Raw genomic sequence first — 10,766 nt, forward strand, 5'->3', positions numbered from 1 at the left:
GTTGATCGCCAGGAGCCAATGATTTGATCAGTCCTGCCTATGTAATGAAGCCTCCATAAAAACCTAAAAAGACGGTTCACGGAGTTTCTGGATAACTGAGCATGTGGAGATTCCTGGAGGGTGGTGCACTCTGGGAGGGCATGGAAACTCCGTGTCCCTTCTCCCATACCTCTCCCTCTGCATCTCTTCATCTGCATCCTTTGCAATAAACCAATAAACATAAGCATGTGTTTCCCTTAGTTTTGTGAGCTTTTCAACAAATGAACTAAACCTAAGGAGGGGGTAGCGAGCATGCCAATTTATAGCAAGTTAGTCAGAAGAAAAGGTAAAACAATCTGTGGCTTACGATTGGCATCAGAAATGGGAGGGGACAGTCTTGGGGACTGAGCCCTCAACTTGTGAGATCTGACACTACTGGGTAGGCAGTACTGGAATTTAACTGGAGGACACCCAACTCTGCAGAATGGCTTGCTTGCTTACTGGTGGGAAGAAATCATAACAGAAGTTAGACTTCTGTGTTGATTGTACTGAACAAGATCATAGGAAAGGCAATGTGTGACTTTTCACAGTAACTAACAAACCCAAAACCAAATATTAGCTAGTTTTTCCAGTTTTTAAACTTCCTGTACAGTGAACTCATATTATATGCATTCTTCTATGATTTAATGTTACGTATAGGAGAGTTATCCTTGATGTGTGAGGCTGCTGATTATTCATTTTTACTGATGAAGTTTTACATTTTATGATCATACCAGTTTTGCTACTTTCCTATTGATATATGTGTGGTTGATACAAATTTTCACCATAAATATTAGCGTACGTGTCTCCTGGGAACATAGACAAGATAGTCCCTGTAGTCTATGATCAGTAGCAGGATTGTTGCATTATGTGGTAGGTATTTTATTTTATTTTATTTTATTTTTTTGTCCTTTTTGAGACCGGCCACACCACACTCAGCCAGTGAGCGCTGTGAGCGCACCAGTCATCCCTATATAGGATCCGAACCCGCGGCAGGAGTGCTACTGCGCTCCCAGCGCCGCACTCTCCCGAGTGCGCCACGGGCTCAGCCCTGTGGTAGTTATTTTAACCATACTAGATGTATTAGTCTGTTTCTGTTGCTTATAACAAAATACACAAAACTGGTTATTTTATAACAAAAATGGAATGTATTGCTTACAGTTTCATAGGCTGGGAATTCCAAAGTCCAGGGAACAAATCCAGTGAGGATCTTGGTGGTGGCTTCACTTGGCAGAAGATGGTGGAGCAGACAGAGAGACGAACCTCCTCATTCACTCTCTTTTTAAAGCCCTCCAAACCACATCCATGGCTGCCAATCTTAATCCATTCACTATGACATGGTCCTACAATCTAATCACTTCATCCAAACTCTACCTTTACATTACCATGATAGGACTTCCCACCCTCAACTCTTAGACTGGGGGTCAAGTTTCTAACACATAAAACTTGGGGACACAATTCAAGCTTCATCCACTACAGTAGGTAATGCTAATACAATTTCCAAAGTGCTTGTGCCAATTTACCAGGAATGTGTGAGAGTGCATGCTGCCAATGTGTTCTGAAAAGACAACACACAGCTGAACACACAGCTGAAGAGGAGGAATTAAGAACTAGAAGCCACTGGCTTGGCTGCAGAATCACCCAGGCATTTTTTTTCCAACTCTATTGATAACTTCTATTCTTTTACATTTATTCTGTATATCTTGGCATTATACTTTTAGCAGAACCACATAGTGTTGTTTTATATATTTGAAATTTTCCATAATGAAAAGGAAAAAGAGTAAGAAAAAGAGTGAAAAAAGGAAGGAGAGAAGGAAGGAAAGAAAGAAGGAAGGTAGGAAGGAAAGAGAAAAGACAAAAGAAAATAAAAAAGAACAAGAGGAGATAAATTGGAATCAGCAAATATAGGTAACATCATCAAATGCAAGGAAAAGAGAGAGATGTAGATAATATCCACAGAATAACAGAAACATATGAGGGCTTTATTAGTTGTCTATTGCTGTGTAACGAACTATCTCAAAGTGTAGTGGCTTAAAACAGCAAACATCTATTAACTCAAGAGATCATACACACCGAGCAAAAAAGAGTTAATGCCAGTGGAGAAGCTGCATAAAGAGAAGGATTCTATGAGTTGTAATAAGCAATAGGTCATTGGTATACACATAAGAATGACTTTATTAGTCTGCATCCTCCAAGAAGCAGATGCCGAGAGGGGATTAAACTCACCAGCATTTTATCAGGGGAGACACCCCTCAGAGAATATGGGGAGGGAGCTGAAAACCCTGGCAGAGCTGACAGACCAAGATGCAAGTCTGATCCCAAGTGATGAACAAAGGAGGAAGGTTTGGTGGATGTATCCTAGGCCACAGACAATCTAAGGAGACCTGAGCAAAGCCTTAGAGAAGTCATACAGACAGAACTGGCCACCAGAGGGGTCCCATGTCTCCTAAGAGTGGCCCTGCCTTAGTGTCCCTGCTGTGACCAGTCCTCACCTAAGAACAGCACATAGGAAATAGGGTCTTTGCCCCAATGCTGTGTGGATTTCAGGGCACATGAGCAGGGCCCTTGATAGATTACCAGGGGGTGTGACCCAAACTTTCCTTGCTAGAGGTCTGGGCCTCTGGACATCAAACCCTCTCAGACTGGGTTGCTGCACGTGTCCATTCACAGTTACAGTGGGACACAGGGAGCCAGGAGGCCCCCATGTGGATCACTGGGTTCCTCACATTCTCCTCCTGCCCCCATGTGTGGCAGCAGCCCTGCCTCCTCCTGCAGATCAGGGTCCATCACCCCTGCCTCAAGATCAGGGGACTCCTCTTCCCACCTGCTGGTCTCTGGGCACATACTGTTCAAACTTCTCTGGTGGAACTGCAAAATGTAGTTGTAAGGGTGCCCCCCTTTGGGCAGCCAGGACCCACTACCCTGCAGAGCCTAGAGTTACAGAGAAGAGAAATTCAAAATCCTGAGGTGGGTGGATCTAAGTGATGTAAATGGGGCCACACCCACTCCCACCCACCTTGGTTTGTGGACCCACGTGTTCTTCTGTTGAGAACACAGCAGCCTATGGAGGTCTCTGATCCAATAAATGCACTGTGTCCTCAAGGATGGCACCCCATCCCTCCAGGGTCTCCTCAAAGGTAGTGCTCCAGTTGTGCCTTTAAAAGGCCAGTCCAGCATTCTGTGTGGCCAGCAGCCCCTGAGCAATGCAGATGGTGATGTGACCAGTGGATCCCATGGTCATGGCCCAGGCTGTGCCTCCTTCACTGTGAAATGGGGCCCCCGTCACTGATCTAAGAGTAATTGTGGGCTTGTGGATCAGGTATGTCCACAGCTCTGGCACAGTGGTGCTGGCTGAGAGTCTAAAGGCAGGAAGGAAAAACCCACACATAGAATAGGTGTCTGTCCATGTGAGGATGACTTCTGGTCCTTCCAGAATGACAGGGGCTCAATGTAGTTAACTTGTCACTCAGTGCCTACTTGGTCACCTTAAAAAGCACTTTTATACCAGGGCCCAGTATTGGTCTCTAAAGCAGACATGTTGGACATTGAGAGGCAGGTGTAGCAGGATTGGCCTTGGTAAGTGGAATTAAAGCTGCTTGACCATACATGTCCTCATCCCTACTATTTTGGCTGCAGTGTTCATGTGCCCACCACCAGTTAGCTGAGTTGATTAGAGCATGCTGCTGATAACACCAAGGTCCAGGGTTTGATCCCAGCCACCCATAAAGGAAAAATAAATAAGCAATGATAGCAATGTTGCAGGATACAAGATTAATATACAAAAGTCAATGCCCTTCCTATACACAAGCAATGAGCAATTGGAATTTGAAATTTAAAGCACTACACCATTCACATTAGCACACCAAAAAGGGAAATATTTAAATATAAATCTAACAAAATATGTTCAAGATCTGTATGAGGAAAACTGCAAAACTCTGGTGAAAGACATCAAAGAACTAAATCAATGGAAAATATTTTATGTTCATGAATAGGAACACTCAATATTGTGAACCTGTCAGTTCTTCCCAACTTGTCTATAGAGTCAATGCAACCCAATCAAAATCCCAGTAAGTTATTATGTGCATATCACTAAACTGGTTCTAAAGTTTATATGAAAAGGCAAAAGACACAGAATGGTCACCACAGTATAGAAAATGAACAGTCAGGAGAGTGACACTAAATAAATTCAAGACTTACTGTAAAGCTATATAGTCAAAACAATGTGATCTTGGTGAAAGAACAGATGACTATGTCAATGGAACAGAACAGAGAGCCCAGACATGGACCCACATCAACACAGATGAAGGAACACAGACAATGCAGAGGAACGAATGGTGCTGGAACAACTGGACATCCACACGCAAGGAAAGTGAAATGAGAAGGTTGAAGGGTTGTTGTGAAGGCCACCTGTGATGGGAACGAAAAGTGCCCAGCAGGGTCTCTGACACTTAGTAAGCTCTCACATTAATGGAACAGGTGGACTTCAATAACCCTAAGTCCCCATCTCCATCAGTGATTCACATGAAGTCTGAAGTGACTCATGTCAGTCACCCCAGCTCTGCCCATCCACTTGGTAGGGTGCAATGTTGAAGTTGCCATCAGCACGGTAGCCTCAAGGGGCTCTGCAGCCCCTTGACCTTGCATGTGATGCTTCTCATAACCCCCTTGTTTGACTGAAGACAGGAACCTCCTACAAAGTCCAGACCAGAATTCTCATAACTAAGACTCTGAGACTCAGTAATAACAAAAAGTAAAAATATATACACAGTAACATAAAAGTAGGTAATCTGGTTTATGCATATTTATCTCCATTTCTTTATTTCCGTGATTATAATATCCACAGCTCATCCTACAAATTTGAAATGATCCAAAGCCCAGCACTTTCTTTATTTCTCACAGATGAAAACCCAAAATCCACAGACTATTTTACTTATATTTAGGACTTCCTACTGTTAATTATCATGGGTTAGTCCACTTTGGAGTTCATAACCTACAGCAGAAACGGAGATGGTTGGAACGTCCAGTTTTCAGGAAAGATTGCTATTAGTATATCATTAGATTTTCCTGCAGACGTCTCATTTGTTGGTCGTTTCTTTCTCAATAGGTGCTCGTCTTGCTTTAAATTTACAAATGTGGTTATTTTAACTTCAATGTTAGTGGGTCATGGTTGTTGTGACCTTATTCTGGATAGTCTTACATACCTTTAATAACAGTAGTTTGGGCCCTTTATGTTCTGATGATTAATACTTTCAGCTGTGCAATACATTCCAGTTCAAATATGAGTCATGCCTAATCCTTTCAGTAAGAGACATGAGGGAGAGCCCCTCTCGCCTAAAACTTTTACAAGGGTTCTTGGTTCTTGTCACACTGAAAAGTGGCAACAGTCACCTAATGGAGAACGTGAGGTCTTTGGCCTCATCATAAGGTGCTTCAGCCTCCACGTTTGAGAATCACCGACCTCTTGGAAGGTCTTCCTGCATGGTTCCTGGACCCCTACGCCATGGCAGTGACCATCTTCTCTCCCAATCCAAAGGGATGTCCCTAAACTAGTGTGCTGATTAGCAGCTGTCCACTTTCCAGCAATCCTGCCTTCTGAGGCAGGTTTTTCTGCCTGAGGACCTTCCTTTTCCCAAATGATCATAAGTTGGACCATCCAAGTTATGGAAGAACAACCCCTGAGACCTGAGCCTGGACCCATCGCATGGCCACATCTGGGTAAACTGGATGGAAACTGGAAAGAGTCTTGCAATGAGAGGGATTTTTGTTTTGTAGCTGGTGGGTACATGGATCTGAACCTGTGACCTGGGTGTTATTGTTACTGGGGATGAAAGTCCCATTAGGCTCAGTTCTTTTCTTGGGTCAATGAAGAATCAGAAACCCAAATTAACAGCAGTAGCAAAACTTAATGAGTATAGGAAATATAGGAAGGAAGAAACACTTCAAGAGACAAGTGGGCCATTCCCTTGAGCAGTGAATGGCCCTTTCATGCAAGTTCACATATATTTTATTCCACTAATTTTGTATATGCATCAAACCTCTATTAATACCTTTGACTGACATTCAGGGTTACATAATCTTTTTCTAGTGCACATGCTCTTACCCATAATTCAGCCTGTTTTAAATGGTATGTATTTACAGATTGCATATATATTTAAATATAATAAGCATTAGCATGTCCCAAGGTTACTTAATGTGTCCCAAGGTCTCAAAATGTTCCTTCTGCGCATGCCTCTTTATCTAGAAAGATCCTTGTGGTTACGTGGCTAGACTGTGGGGTCTTTCTTCCGTTTTTGTTGCCCACAAAGAGGCAGGTCTGGGCAGAGTCATGGGCAAAGTCAGTTTTCCATACTCCCCACCTGTTCATGACTAACTGCCTAACGTTATAAAGCTGTACTCTAACCCACAGAGGTAACCAGCCAGCCTTGAGAGGGATTTTTAATGTAACGTGTTTTGAAAAGATACTTCAAGACATTCCAAAGGGAATACAGGGGAAATTTTCCTCTCTCCCCAGGCCCATGTCCCCTGCCAGAGATGAACATGTTACCAACGTCTCATGTATCCTTCCTGACAGAAAGTCATATAAATGTTGTCGTTGCTACATCAAAATGAGCATGAAAAATAATAGAGAATTGAGGAAAAAGTTTCTTCTTTTCAGTTTTCCAGGGTGTTGCCACCAAGGGGCTGGAGAGAGGGGTGGTGAGGAGGAGACAGAAGCCTCAGGGACAGCACAAGGCGCCTGAGCTTTCCTCTCCTCTGAACCCCGTGTAGTCCAGGGCTGCTCAGAGGCTTCTTCATCCTCCCGTGATGTCCAGCCCGAGGGGCGACCATCCCTGCCTTACTTACAGCCCAGACCCCTCCCAGCTACTCCTCAGAACCCGAGAGCAGCGCAACGGCGCCCCCGTGTGGCCACAGGGCTGAGCACAGAAGCACCGAGCTCCCCTTCTCGTCATCTGTGAGGTCAGCCCCCACCTTGGTCTCTCTGGGCTCCCAGCAGCAGGATAGGGCTGTGCAAACAAGGAGGCGACACCATTCCGTGTCAGATTCAGGATTCGAAGTGCTTCCCAGGATCCAGGTTAACATAGACGTTTCCTCCCCCTTGAGTGAGGGCGGGTGCTGCCTCAGGGCAGATCCAGGTCTTCCGGTTATACCAACTGGCTCCCAGTTCCAGAATGGACCTCAAACGTACTGGGTGTCTTCAGTCTCCTGGAACGGGACTATGGAATCCAGAGTCCCTGTCACTTGTTCCTGCTTCTGACTCTGGGGATGGAGGCCAGAAATAGGCTGAAATAGGGACATCAGGGGAGTAGAAGTACAACAAAGGAAGAGGAAGGAGCCAGGGAGGAGAGCAGCAGGGGAGAGCTTGGCCTTGGGGACTCCTGTGTGGTTTCCGGGTTCTGGGCCATAGAAAGCCAAGGGGAAGCATCTGTGCCACCCCTGTAGGGACCAGGCCTGGTTCCAAATTCATGGGGTTTTCAGGGTCCCACTCCCTGTGCTAGGACCTCACACCCCAAGTAGCTGCTGTTACAACATTCAGTTGCCTTTTCCTCCTCTGAGGTGACAAGAGGCTCTGTCCAGGCCATTGGGTCCCTTACACCCATCTCTGCCATCCTCAAGTCCTGAATTTAGGAGATCTGTAGCCCTGGCCTCAAATTTCAAGTCTGTCCTGATGACTGTCCTATGACTTTGAGTGTCTAGATGGCAGGGAAGAGTTCCCCAGGGCCCCCCAGGCTACAGCTGAGTCATAGCCAAGATCTGGGCAGCAGCCACCGACGACCCCAGAAACCTAGATGGCCCAGTCCCAGGCCCAATTAACAGCAGAGATGGTCAGAAGTCATCAGTCCATGGTGCCTGTGTGGCTAGACCATGAGTTAGGGGTGCACTGAGATCATGCTTGTTGAGGGCTCAAGAAACCAGGACCAACTGGTGGGCACCAAACACACACACATATCACAGAAGACCCTGTTATGGACTGAATTGTGTCCCCTAGTCGTATGCTGAAGCCCTAACACCCAGGACTCTGCATAGGGCAGACACTAATGCCACAGCAGGAACAGTGGGCACACTTATGGAAAGACTTCAGCAGGGGGGTGTGGAGACCTGGGTCCCCTCTACCTGCCCAGGCTGTGAGATGCCCTGGGGTTGGGGGAGGGGAAGGCCCTGGGGTGTGGAGAAAGACCCAGCCAGGAGGGGGGAAGCTGAGGTGTGTCCCCCTCACTCCACCTCTCTGCTCTCTCTCCTGCATCCAGTGGCCCTCAGGACTGTGGTCACTAATAAGCAGGACCCTGAGGACAATCACATTCTGAGAGTCCAAGCAGTTGACCCCTCACCTGCCAAGATCACTCTGACATGGCTGCAGGAAGGGACGGAGCTGACCTTGAACTCGGAACTCAGGGTGACCCGACCTGAAGGACAAGACAAACCAGAGGTGGGCAGCTATGGGAGTGCTCCCTGGAGAGGAGCTGAGATACACCTGCCTGGTGGAGCACCTGGACCTTGAGGGACCCCTCAGTGTGACTGGGGTGAGGTGTTGTCAGAGGACCGGGGTTGGGGGGGGGCATCTCATTCGGATCCTGCCCCGGCTCTCTGCCCCTGAACCCAAAGCCCATCCCTTCCCTCCTAAGCAGAGATGTCAGGAGAAACTAAGATCAGAAAAGACTAAGGAGACATGACCACCAAATGCATTAGGGTGCACTAGATTGGATCCTGGAACAGAAAAAGACAACAGCACAAAAATTCGTGAAATTTAAGTAGGGTCTATATTTTTTTTTTTCCCTTTTTTTGTCTTTTTTCGTGTCCGGCAACGGATCACAACCCTCAGTGTCACGCCCGTACCGGACCAGGACCGGCAACGGGATCGCAACCCTCGGTGTTGCTCCCACACCTCGCTCAGCCAGTGAGCGGGACCCGGTCTGTACGTGGGATCCGAACCCTCGGCGGGAGTGCCGCCGCACTCCCAAGCGGTGCACTGTAGCAATGCGCCACCGGGCCGGCCCGTAGGGTCTATATTTTAGCTAAGAGTATTGTACCAAAAATAATTTCTTAGATTCTTAGCTTTAACATGGTTTTCTAAAATGTTAACATTAAGGGAAGCTTGTTGAAACTCTGCGTTCTAGCTCTACAACTCTTCTCTACATCTAATGTTATTTTTTTTTAATTTTCTTAATTAAAAAAAGTGAAATGAAATAGGCAATCTGTTAAAGAAATTGAGTCAATAATTAATAACATTCCAAAAGAGAAAGCACCAGACCCAGATGGGTTCACTGGTTAATGCTACCGAACCTTTAAGAAAACAATTATACAAATTCTCTGCCATCTGTTTCAGAAAACAAATGTGGAGAGAACACTACCTAACCCACTCTGAGAGGTCGAAGACAATACAAGAAAAGAAAACTAAAAACCCGTATCGAATCAGATAGAGAAGACATAGTGTGAAGCGCACACAGGACCAGTGGAGGGCTGGGCGCCAGTGACCTACAGCAAGTTCTGTCTAGACTGGAGGAACATTTCTCCCAGCAGGAGCAGGAGTTGTTCCTGGGCTGTGTCTGAGCAAGGTTGGGCGGGGAGTGGAGGCAGCAGAGCGGGGCAGGGGCAGGGGTCTGGGCAGGGCCAGGCAGTGAAGCGGGGCCACGCCTGGAGGGAGCCAGCTCCTGGCAGCTGTTGGCAGCTCAGACTGATCCCTGCCTACCCGACATGCTCCTCCCTTGCCAGGGCTCTCTTGGTGCTGTTGACTTTGCCTCCTCCTGCCCCCCCCCTAGTTCCTGGCACCCCAGGGTTCCCAGAGCTGCTGCTCCCAGAACCCCAAGGACAGCTTATAAGAACAGACCAGCTCCACAGGCAGTGGGAAGATGAGGTCACCCCCCAGGGTAGTGGCATCCAGGGTGAGGATGGAGGGAGTGAGGGGACTTGTACTGGGGTGCAGGAAAATCCCATCAACCCCATCCAGCTGTTCCGTGCCCAGTTCCAGCTCTCAGCTCCCAGCTTCTGCCCACCCCACCCCATGCAGACCTCAGGGCTCCTCTCCCCACACCCCCTCCCTCCACAGCAGCACAGTCCACAAAGTCCCTGAACAGGAATTCCCTCTCATCTAACATTTCCTTATTTCTTAGGGAGGAGGGAAAGCCCTCCTCTTTCAGATGACCCCACATCCTTGTTCAAGGAGCTCAGGTATAGCCCCTGGTGGGTGACCTCTGTCTGGCCCCCAGAGGCCTCTGCTGGAGCAGCAGCGGGAGCTGTACCAGGCCCTGCAGGAAGGGCAGGGGAGTGCTGAGAGGCCGGGGCCCTGGGGCTCAAGATCCAGAAGCTGAAGGAGATGAGGAGACACCAAGAGAGCCTGGGAGGAGCCGCCTAAGCTTCCCACCAGTTCCCATGTCACCCTCCAGCACCAGTAATACTGCCCACCCCACCCCACCTCCAGCAGCCCTTTGATCAGAAACTTCCCAGCCCCTCCCAGGCCACTGAGAAAATGGAAGAGACCCCCAGGAAGGGCCAGAAACTGGGAGGTAGTGGGGGAGCCATGGTCTCTGCAGTGGCTTAACCCCACCCCCCACTTTGAGCCCACCTGTTGATCTCAGCTCCACAGCAGGGGACACAGGCCTCACAGGAACTTACCCTGCTTCATGCCCTAACACAGCCTCACATCCAGTAAAGTGACGGAGCACTTATACACACCAGACACGTGTTTCATTTTTAGTTTTGTTAAAACTTCAGACAAATCAGAAATGGGGTTTACGAAGGTGATGACACAAAAG

The 10,766-nt window shown here is 47.5% G+C and overlaps 1 pseudogene; it reads left to right on the forward strand.

Moving 5' to 3' along the window:
• Positions 1-7,187: 7,187 nt before the first annotated feature.
• Positions 7,188-10,366, forward strand: LOC103581299 (annotated as a pseudogene).
• Positions 10,367-10,766: the final 400 nt, after the last annotated feature.

Source organism: Galeopterus variegatus, unplaced genomic scaffold (genome assembly GCF_000696425.1).
Source record: "Galeopterus variegatus unplaced genomic scaffold, G_variegatus-3.0.2 Scaffold12751, whole genome shotgun sequence".
NCBI lineage: Eukaryota > Metazoa > Chordata > Mammalia > Dermoptera > Cynocephalidae > Galeopterus > Galeopterus variegatus.